Source organism: Trichosurus vulpecula, chromosome 1 (genome assembly GCF_011100635.1).
Source record: "Trichosurus vulpecula isolate mTriVul1 chromosome 1, mTriVul1.pri, whole genome shotgun sequence".
Lineage (NCBI taxonomy): Eukaryota > Metazoa > Chordata > Mammalia > Diprotodontia > Phalangeridae > Trichosurus > Trichosurus vulpecula.
Genome location: NC_050573.1, coordinates 478,272,314 through 478,281,820, shown reverse-complemented (window position 1 = coordinate 478,281,820; position 9,507 = coordinate 478,272,314). Strand labels below are relative to the sequence as shown.

General features: G+C 38.0%; 1 pseudogene; it reads right to left on the bottom strand.

Annotated features, from left to right (window-relative positions):
- Positions 1 to 8,261: 8,261 nt before the first annotated feature.
- On the bottom strand, positions 8,262 to 8,824 carry LOC118843833 (annotated as a pseudogene).
- Positions 8,825 to 9,507: the final 683 nt, after the last annotated feature.

Genomic DNA, 9,507 nt, shown 5'->3' with positions numbered 1-9,507 from the left:
AAATGCTATCCATGGACTCAAGAAAAGACTTCTAGGCTCTAAAATACCAGGAATTATGAGGTACCCTTTCACCTCATATATATGCTACATGTATGCCTCATTAGCAATATAATTGTAAGTTTAGCCCATTCTTTCCATGGACTTGTATGTATTTGTAGGAGAGTATGCTCTAGGATTTTATGGGAATGGGTTTTTTTTTTAATTCTTCTTATTACAACACTTTAAAAAATATCTCTTTCTAAAAGTAAATTGAAGCCACTAGCTAATTGATTGTGGGGAGGACACTAGTTTTTAAAAAAAAACTCAGACCCTAAGAGTTGCCCCTAGATCCCTAAGAAATCTGTCCACTGGGGACCTTAACTGCAAGTATGGGGAGTGACTGACCAGAAGTGAATGCTCAGCTTGTCAGACCTTGTAACACTTTGGCATTCATCCTCAATACTTTTTTGATTCCATCTTTTGTGTACATCTTTTGATATCTAAGTGGTTTAGTAAATTCTGTAGGTTTTCACATCCATTGTCATCAGGATCATTTCATTGTATCCCTCTAGAATTTCATCTTTCTGAGCCTCCCATCCTTACTGGGCTGACTTGTCCTGTAGAATGACAGATCTATATGCTATCTGTCTTTTTTCTAATACTTTTGAAGTCTATTTTCCCCAAATCTAAGATTTATTTTACAGTATTGCATCTTTTCCTTTCCTATAAAGAGCAGTCATTTTCCTTCTAGCTACTCATTAGTTCCACTTAAACAAGCAGTTCCTTCTTGTTTTTTTTAGAAAAATAAATAATTTTTAAAAAAATAAAAAATTTTAGAAAAATACACAGAAACAAATCCTACCCCTCTCCCCAACCACATTGTGTTGTTTTTCTTATGATTTCTCTACTTCTGGTGAATGAAATATTCATTAAGACAAGTCAAAAATCTTTAGCTATATGTTTTTGTAAAGAGGGCATTTTAGAAGATACCTGGACATTTAAAATACAGAAAGGTATATTTTGTTCAGTCATTTCAGTTGTGTCCAACTGCTTGTGGCCCCATTTGGGGGTTTTCTTGGGAAAGACACAGGAGTGGTTTGCCATTTCCTCCTCCAGCTCATTTTACAGATGAGGAAACTAAAGAAAAGAAAATTACTTGCCCAGGGTCACACAGCTAGTAAATGTCTAAGGCCAGATTTTGAAATAAGGAAATAAGTCTTCCTTTCTCCAGGCCCAGCCCTCTATCCACTGTGCCACCTAGCTAGCTATCCATATGTGTGTGTGTGTTTGGATAAATAATTTTATATATAAAATAATTTTTTAAAATATATGTATGCATATACTTTAATATAGATGGGTTTTTTTTAATCTGTAGACTAGGCAACTGTGGAAAGATGTTGGTATATTAGGACATAGAGGACCCTACATCCCCTACTCCATTAAAACTTGCAAAATGGACTGAAAGCAATAGTGGTAAAGAAGACAAAGAGAAATGGCTATTAGCTTCTCTATCCACCTGGACTAAACAAAAGAGTGTCAGAATCCTCTAGATTTTGAATATAAAATATAGACAAGCTAGGTAGGCACAAGTTTAGAAGCAGCTCAAGCCTACAGCAGCAGACAGAGCAAGACCAAGAATACTTGGAATACCTTTAGACCCTATATTACTACTGGGACTATAATGAACAAAGCATTTAGTTAACACTTACTGTTGTGCAAAGCCCTGCGTAATCAATGATGATACAAATCAAAAAGTGGGACAGTCTCTGCTTACAAGGAGTTTACATTCTAATGGAGGCGGCAGCATATATGAAAGGTTTCAGCTGCAAGTCAGATGAAAAAGTTCCTTTGTCCTTAGAGTACAGTGGCAAAGCAGATAGTAATATCTCCTCTTCAATATCACAGCTTATTTTTCTTTTTTTTAGTTATATTTATGGGTTTTTTTTTTCATTACAAATTATTCCCACTTTGTAAGAGCTCTTTTGTAACAAAATAAAAGTTAAGCAAAACCAATACAGTGGCCTAACATCTTAAAGTTCATGAAACATTTCACAACTATAGCATTCCCTCCTTCTATTTTTTAAGTTAACAGGAATAGATTTTATTTGTGTCCTACACCACTTCATTGAAAGAAAAAAATGACTTCTTTTACAAATATTCATGGTGAAACAAAATAAATTCTTTCAATGGCTGCATACAAATATATGTATGTATGTATGTATGTATGTATACCTGATTTTACATCCTAAATCCATCACCTCTTTGTAACATTTCATGTTTCATTATTCATCATGTAGCATCATGAATGGTCACTGTAATAATCCCAATTCTTATAGAATCACAAATTATTTATAAATTTTTGTTATTGTATAAATTGTTCTCTTGTTCTGTTCATTTCATTATTCATCAGTTTATAAAAGTCTTCAAAATTGGTCATTTTTATAATAATAATGTTATAGTACAAAGTGTTCTGGTGCTCCTCACTTCATCCTGTATCAGTTCATATAAACATTATCATAACTTTTTTAAATCATCTATTTCATCAGCTATGAAGGAAGGCAGTACAGTGGATAGAGTCCTATGCCTAGAATAGAAAGACCTGAGTTCAAATCTGAGCTCAGACACTTGCTAGATGTGCGACTTAGGGTAACTCATTTAACTTCTGTTTGCCTTGGTTTCCCCAGCTGTAAAACAGAGATAATAATAACACCTGCCTCTTAGCATTATTGTGAGGGTCAAATGAGGTAATAACTAATACCCTTAGCACAGTACCCAGGACAAAATAGTTGTTACATAAGTGCCAATTATTATTATTTCTAACAGAACAATAGTACTCCATTATATTCACATGCCATAGTTTATTCAGTTATTATCAGAATTTCCAGTTTTGCCCCCACAAAAACAGCTATTACAAATATTTTTGTAAACAAATGACCTTTTCTGATTTCTTTGATTTCTTTTAGGTATAGGCCTAGCTATGGTATAATTAGGTCAAAGAGTACACACTATTTAATAACTTCTTACACATATAATTATTCCAAATTGCTTTCCAGAATAGTTGTACTCATTCACAGGTCTGCCAAAAGACCATCAATGTGCCTGCTTTCCCACAGTTCCACCAACAGTGGAGCAGTTAAACAAAACAGTTGCCTCACAAATATATCATTTTCCTTATTTGTTATCTTTGCCACTCTGCTGTGTATGAGGTAGAATCTCAAAAGAGCTTTAATTTGTATTTCTCTAATTAGTGGTAGTTTCAAGCATTTTTTCATATAGCTGAATACGGCTGGGGTTTCTTTTCCTTGAGAAGAAACCTCCTGTCCAGATCCTTAGACCATTTACTAAATGTGAAATGGCTCTGTTGCCTACAAATTTAAATTAATTCCTGTTATATCTTGGAAGTGAGGACTTTATTAGATAAACTTGCTGCAGCAAAGATTTTTCCTAGGTGAGGTTTCCCTTTTTAATATTATCTTAATTAGATTTGTTTGTGCAAAACTTTTAAATTTTATTTAATCAAAATTATCCATTTTATATTCCTATCCTCTCTGATTCTTGTTTGGCCATGAATTTTATGCTCTTCCAAATATCTGATAGGTATTTTTCTCCATATTTCTCTAACTTGTTTATGATGTGACCTTTTATATCTGGGTCATGTGCACATTTGGAGTTTTTTTTTTTGCATAAAGTATGACACATTAGTCTAAATCTAATCACATCCAGACTGTTATCCAATCTTCCCAGTAGTGAGTCCTTATCCCAGTAGTTGGTGTTTTTATGTTTATTGAATTCTAGTGTATTGGATACATTTACTTTTGAATGCTGTGTACATTTTCTGTTCCACTAATCGATCTATATTTTTAAACTAACACCAAATTGGTTTGAGATTTCCTGCATGTCAGTAAAATTTGAGATTGTGAAGTTGAAAATTGAAACATCACTTTATTTTGTATCACTTATTGATTGATTGAGAATTGTATCTAATCACTGGAATCACTACTTACGGATTAGAGTTAGATTTAATTGTATAGTATTATAGTTTATAAGAATTTAACTTTCCCATTTCTCCTGACTGCAGCCTGGACTCAAGCTATGTTAACCCAAAAGGGAGGAGGATGAGTCAACCTGGCCATAAGATGTTCTGCCTGGACATAATCCTACACTGGACTACTCCGATGTAGAGAGCTGACTAACATAGAACCTTCCAGAGAATGTTGACCACCCCTGTATTTTCCCCATTGCCATGGATCTTGGAGATCCCTTTGTGTAAACACCCCTTTACCTCTGATATAAGCAATTACTGTTTTAATTTAGTTTTTACCACAGAACTGTTTTTAGCACCTCATAACTTTTCAATGGCATAAAAAAAGGTACTCTGGCTGTCAAAGGTATTCCTTGGCCACTGACGAGCTTGAGATATTACTTAACTGGCAATTGCTAGTCTTGTTAATGAAATTATCATGATCAGAAGTTTGTTCCTCGTAATCATTTGTTACAAGCTCTAACATTGCTAGGCCCCCTAAGTTCCTGTTTCTTTTCATTATTTCTTGGGATCAAACTTTTTTCTTCCATATGAATTTCTTTAATACTTTTCTAAATATATAAAGGTTTTCCTTTGGTAGTTTGATTGGTATGGAATTGAATAAGAAAATTAATTTATGAAATATTGGGATTTTATTTCATTTTCTCCTTCTATCCATGAGAAATTAATATTTTTCTAATTATTAGGTCAGTATTTATTACTACAAATAGATGTTTGTAATTGTATTTAGAAAATCTTGTGTGTGTCTTGGGTAATAGACTTCCACGTATTTTACAAATTTTGTAGCAGTTTTGAATGGGATTCTCTTCCTACTTCTTCCTAGCAGGTTTTATTGGCATCATAGTACTACTGGTGATTGCTATGGTTTCATTGTATATCTTGTATGTTTGTTGAAGGTATTGTTTCACATTGTCTTCCATTTTTTCATTCCTTTGGTTCTGTTTTATAATATCCTGATTTCTCATAAAGTCACTAGCTTCCACTTGCTCCAATCTAATTTTTAAAGTAGTATTTTCTTCAGTGGTCTTTTGGACCTCCTTTTCCATTTGGCTAATTCTGCTTTCAAGGCATTCTTCTCCTCATTGGCTTTTTGGAGCTCTTTTGCCATTTGAGTTAGTCTGTTTTTTAAGGTGTTGTTTTCTTCAGTGTATTTTTCAGTATTTTTTTGGGTCTCCTTTAGCAAGTCATTGACTTGTTTTTCATGGTTTTCTCGCATCCTTCTCATTTCTCTTCCCAATTTTTCCTCTACTTCTCTAACTTGCTTTTCCAAATCCTTTTTGAGTTCTTCTATGGCCTGGGGCCAGTTCATGTTTTTCTTGGAGGCTTTGGTTGTAGGCTCTATGACTTTGTTGTCTTCTTTAGGCTGTATGTTTTGGTCTTCTTTGTCACCAAAGAAAGAATCCAAAGTCTGAGACTGAATCTGGGCATGTTTTCGCTGCCTGGCCATATTCCCAACCAACTAACTTGACCCTTGAGTTTTTCAGTGGGGTATGACTGCTTGTAGACTAACGAGTTCTATGTTCCACGTTTGGGGGGGAGGTGCCAGCTCTGTCAGACCCTCACTACTCCTTCCCCAAGAACCCCCAGTCCAGACTGGGCTTAGATCTTCGGCAGGCTGTTGCACTCCTGCTGTGATCCGCCACTTAATTCCTCCCACCAGGTGGGCCTGGAGCCGGAAGTAACAACAGCTGTAGCTGCCCCACCTCCGCTGCCCCCGGGGCTGGAAGCGAATCCGCAAACTCCTTCCACTCCCACAGCTTTTCCCACTAAACTTCTCCGCAGTCTTTGGTGTTTGTGGGTCGAGGGGTCTGGTAACTGCCACAGCTCACATATTCAGGGCGCTAGGGCCCCCTCCGCCCAGCTTCTGTTCTGGATGGTCCACGCCGCTCAGGCTGGGCTCTGCTCCACTCCGTTCCCAGCTCCCAGCTCCCAGCTCTGTGTGGAATAGACCTCACCCAGAGACCATCCAGGCTGTCCTGGGCTGGAGCCCTGCTTCCCTCTGCTGTTCTGTGGGTTCTGCCGTTCTAGAATTGGTTCAGAGCCATTTTTTATAGGTTTTTGGAGGGACTCGGGTACAGAGCTCACTCTAGTCCCTGCTTACCAGCCGCCATCTTGGCTCCGCCCCCGAAGGTATTGTTTCAATTAATTTTTCATTGACTCTTCAAGGTTCTTTAAATACACCATCACTGTGTTCATTTTGTTTCTTTCTTTTTTTAACCTATGGCTATTCCCTTAATTTCTTTGATCACTTTATATGATCTTTTGACCTATTCTTTAACCTTTTTCTAATATTTTATTTAAATATTATATGTCTGTATACACCAGAGATATTGAGCTATGATTTTCTTTTTCTATTTTGATTCTCCCTAGTTTATGTACTAAGATCATTTCTGTGTCTTAGAAAGAATTAGTATATTAGGAAGGCAGAATTTATGATTTCAAAGAGAATCTCATATGTGCCTAAAAGGTCCGGAACCGCAGGATATAAGGAATTCTCTAGGCAGAAGGCAGGAGAACTAAAGCATGTATTTACACTCCACAATAACAAGCCCACAAACCAGGGTCCCCATTTTGATATTTTCATCAAAAGCTTCCAGGCCCAATAAGTCCGCCTTACAAGGGTAACCAGGAGGCCACAGAGAAGCGAGATGGTATAAGGCAAAATCGTATACATGCTTCCCCTCCACGGTAAGAAGATTACCCACTAGCCTCTAGTCAGCTCTGCTACCGGCAGCTCAGCTTCGGCTGTAGGCGTCTCTGGCTCCAACCGGAAAAGGAAAGGAGGATCTTCAAGCTGTCCTCTCCCCTCTTATAGAGTTTTTGACATCATCAAGCACCGCCTGAACGACCAGGGCCGATTGGTTCTTGACTTGGCCCCTCCCCCTAGCGTAGACCACGTTAACACACCTCCCCTCAGCCAGCCCCATGACTCATCACACAGGAAGTTCTCTGATTCCTGGCATGGTTGCTGGGCCTCCTGCCCCCGAAGAGCAAGCCCCAGCGTCCAGGGAAGCTCAACGAGGCAAGCTGAGTCATTCAAAGAAAACAAAGTCCATTCTGGCTACAATTAGTTAAGCAATCTTTTTTAGCTATATTTGCAAACAATTTGTGGAATTATTTTGGAATGTTTGATAAGAATTCCCTTGTGAATTCATCACATGTTGGAGGGCTTTTTTATACATTTTTGACTTATTCAATTCTTCCTTTGAAATTGGGTTGGGTTTTTCTTTATATTTTTGTTAATAACCATTTATTTCCTTTAAGTGGTTGATTTAATGGCATACAGTTGGGCAAAATAGTTACTAAGAACATCCTTTATTGTTTCATCATTTATCGTGAATTCTCCTCTTTTTATACTGATAATTTGGTTTTACACTTTCTTTTTAGTTAAAATAGTTATTGACATGTTCTATTTGAAGTTTGTGTCCAAAAAAATTACCTCAATTTCATTTATCAATTCAATAAGTTTTTTTGTTTTCAATTTTATTAATTTCTTCTCTAACTTTTGAGATTTCTATTTTGGTGGCAAATATATTTTTTTTAAAAAAAACTTGGGTTTTTTTTAATATTCCTGGCTGTATTCCAATTATCTATTTATGCTTTCCCTTTTTGGTTAATAAAAGTGTTCAGAAATATGAATTTTCCAATTAGGACTACTGTGGCTGCATAACAAAATTTTGGAATGTTTTCTCACTGTTGTCATTATCACTACTACTTCATTTCTATGATTTTTGCATTAATTCAATTCTTTGCCATTGATTCTTAATACATTTTCAATGGCCTTTTTTGTCTTCATTTTTTAAGTTACATCTATTTAATATTTTATTTTTCCCCAATTGTAAAAATAATTTTAAGATTTATTTTTTAAAAGTTTAAGTTCCAAATTCTCTCCCACTTCCCAAGCAATACATGTGCAGTTATACAAAAACGTAATTCCATATTAGTCATGTGGTGAAAAAACAGAGACTGAAAAAAAACCCACAGAAAAATAAAGTTTAAAAAGTATATTTTGATTTGCATCCAGACTACACAAGTTCTCTCTCTGGAGATGGACAGCATTTTGCATCATAAGTCCTTTGCAATTGTCATAGATCCTGGTATTGCTAATAATAGCTAAGTTATTCACAGTTGAACATTATAAAATATTCCACAAGTTCCTTCTGGGCTTGAGACCACTTTCCATGTTTTTGTTTTTTTTTTTAACAATCTGGAGATTTATTCCATTAGAGAATGTTAGGATTTATTTGCCTTTTCTGGCTTTGATTTTTCTCAGACAGAACTAAAGCTCTTTGCCCTCAAGTACCTAGCCATCTGCTCGGCCACACTGGCCTGGCCTGGATGCGATGCAGGCAAGGAGCTTGCCCTGCTGGAACTGTTCTTCCAAAAGTGAGCTGTTCTTGGCATTCTTCTTCCACTCCTCCTACTTCTTATTTGATGGCCCAACGGCAGCGCTTAGTGAGACTCATACCACTGGTGGTATGAGGTGCTATCGATGAGCATAATGCAATTCTTCACCAGCATCATGGTCCTGACAAGCTCATTGTTGGATGCATTGTAGACCACATCATTGATTCTTGTTTTTTGGGTACAGTACTCAGAGCCCCAGGAGAAATTGCCCACGTCCAGCCTCAGCGCCTGGTACTTCTTGTTGCCTCCTCAGACTCACACAGTGTGGATGCACGGGGCCCGGATCCAGGTGGTGGTGGTGGTGCGGCCTGGCTCATACTTGCGTTTTTTGTGATAGGGCTTGCGCTTGCCCCCGGTCTTGCGGCACTTGTTCGAGTTGTTGCGGGAGGTCCCCATGGTCGGCTTGAGTTGCAAAGAGCCACTTTCCATTTTCTTTTGGGGTTTTGCCCATAGGTATTTTGACGTTGTCGTCCTCTTCTGAGTTGTGTCTTGGTCTTCCCTGTCATCATAATAACTTTCTATGGTCAGATTCTTTTTTGTTGTTTTTTATTCAACCTTTTCTTTGCCCTTTCTCCTTTCTTTTAAATTTGAACTCTGCACCCAGGTTTGAAGGGGCACTGTCTCAGGTTTCTTGAGCCAGTGACTGTAGGCACTCGCTGTTTACCTGGTGTTGTGCTGAAGTTGCCCTGAAGCACCTGGAGGACCCTCATGTCTGGTGTTTTACTGAGGGGCTCAGGTGGGGGACAGGTGACTGATGCTGCTGGCCATAAGGGTCTGGCAGCTTACCCTGTACTGAGCTGGGATTCTAATGGTGATGTCTGGCATGTGCTAAGGCCCAGTGGGGTGTACTTATGTTTCTCAGGGGCTACTGAAGAATGTGGAGGTCCAGCTGTGGGAGGATGTCTGCCCGCCCCTGGCTGTGTCAGAGCATGTGAAGGCCTGGCCTCTGGAGGACTCCTGTCTGTTTGGGGCTACGCTGAAGCATGTTGTGGTTCTTGGAGCTGGAGTCTGCCAGTTTCCCTGCCTATGCTAAGGCATGTGGGATGCCCTGGTGTTGGCATTTGCTGGCCCCACCACAC